The following is a 1,683-nucleotide window of genomic DNA, read 5'->3' on the forward strand; positions in this document are numbered from 1 at the left end:
GTGGGATTTTTCTGTTCAATACAATTGTGACTTTGAAGATATATTTGGACTTGTCTTTTCAAGGAGCTTCTTCAAAACCAGTATTGATATTTCTTTGGATATTTTTGTGAGTTGGTATTTCAAAATTTGAAAACTAACTTTGAATAGGCACTTAAATACTCTTTCTTAAAGTCATGACAACCTTAAATCATGCTATGGTGATGATGGAAGAGTTCAAACAACAAGTTTAAATAATGGAGTTATGACAACTTATAACAATTCAAATTATCACATTGCTATCAATTGCAAAAGCATGTTAATCTTTGATAGATAATCTAATGAGCTCACTATCTTCCCATCCGCACTTTGCACCTTAGCAATGATCCACCTTACTCCCAATCCCTTCGATGTGAGGCATGTAATTGGGGAATTTCGAAGTGTTCTCCATTGTTGTCCACTGTGGCACTTGCAAGTTCAATACTCTTAGCATCTTACCCAAATTGAGTGCTTTGCTTTGATCATAATCAAGCTTGCTTCCCTCACATTTCCAACCTCCCACCTACTTCATGGATGCTCAATTGCCAGCCTCAAATTTGCAATCCTTAAGCATCAAGAGTCATTGATTATCTCAACATAGAGTATTAGACATGTTTGATTTGTTCCCATAGGTTATATATAACCTTAAGGACAATAATAATCTCTCTCTCTCTCTCTCTCTCTCTCTCTCTCTCTCTCTCTCTCTCTCCATCCACACACACACACACACATTAGTGCTATTTAGTGAACCCATTTATAAATTCCCTTAAAGAAGGGATGCCTTGTACTCCAAGTTCTCTTGTCTTGATACTCTTAAGAGACTTTCTCTGTAAGCTGCTATTGTGGCTCACAATCTCTAGAAAATAGTTAAGATGTCATCCTAGTGCAACCATACATGTGTTGCGGTGATGGGATAATAATGGGACCACTCCAATTTCCTTCTTGCGATCACAATTAGTTTTAAATATTATGAGACTTCATTAGATTCGGTACCATTCACCAAGTTACAACTCTATCTCCTATTTTGCAAGGTCTGTAAGTTTGCATTTCCTTGCCTCCCTCTCTCTCTCTCTTTCATACATACACACATACATAGAGAGGGAAAAAGAGAGAATGGAGAGTCAATGAGAATGTGAGATGATTGAAAATCATTGATTCTTGCTTTCCCTCACTCTCAATCTCATGTTCACCTAGCTTCATCAGTAGATGTCCTTATTATTTTTTACACGCGATTACCCGGGGGTTTCTTCCTAAGGGATCAACCATGGACAATTTACCATACCACATACGTGCAAAGGAAGGGGGGTTTTCAAGGAGCTAGATAAGCGTATAAGTTAAGGGTAGACCCTCAATAATTTACCTTATAGACTTATAAAGGGGGTGGGTATAGGTCTTACTTTTATGAATTCTATCAATAACATACATACATACATACATACACACACACACACACACACACACACACACATATATATATATATATATAGAGAGAGAGAGAGTTTGATGAATCTATAAGAGGCCACCACTGAGAGCACAATCTTTGTAATTCTTATATGTTGTCACTTGAAACGCAATCTTTGATGTTACAAACCTAAACCTTTTTTGTATAAATCACCTCAAGTTCATCTATACTTACACATTGCCATCTAGGATTACCGGATGAGTACT

This window comes from Adiantum capillus-veneris, chromosome 25 (assembly GCF_014529385.1).
Source record: "Adiantum capillus-veneris isolate H3 chromosome 25, ASM1452938v2, whole genome shotgun sequence".
Classification (NCBI taxonomy): Eukaryota; Viridiplantae; Streptophyta; class Polypodiopsida; order Polypodiales; family Pteridaceae; genus Adiantum; species Adiantum capillus-veneris.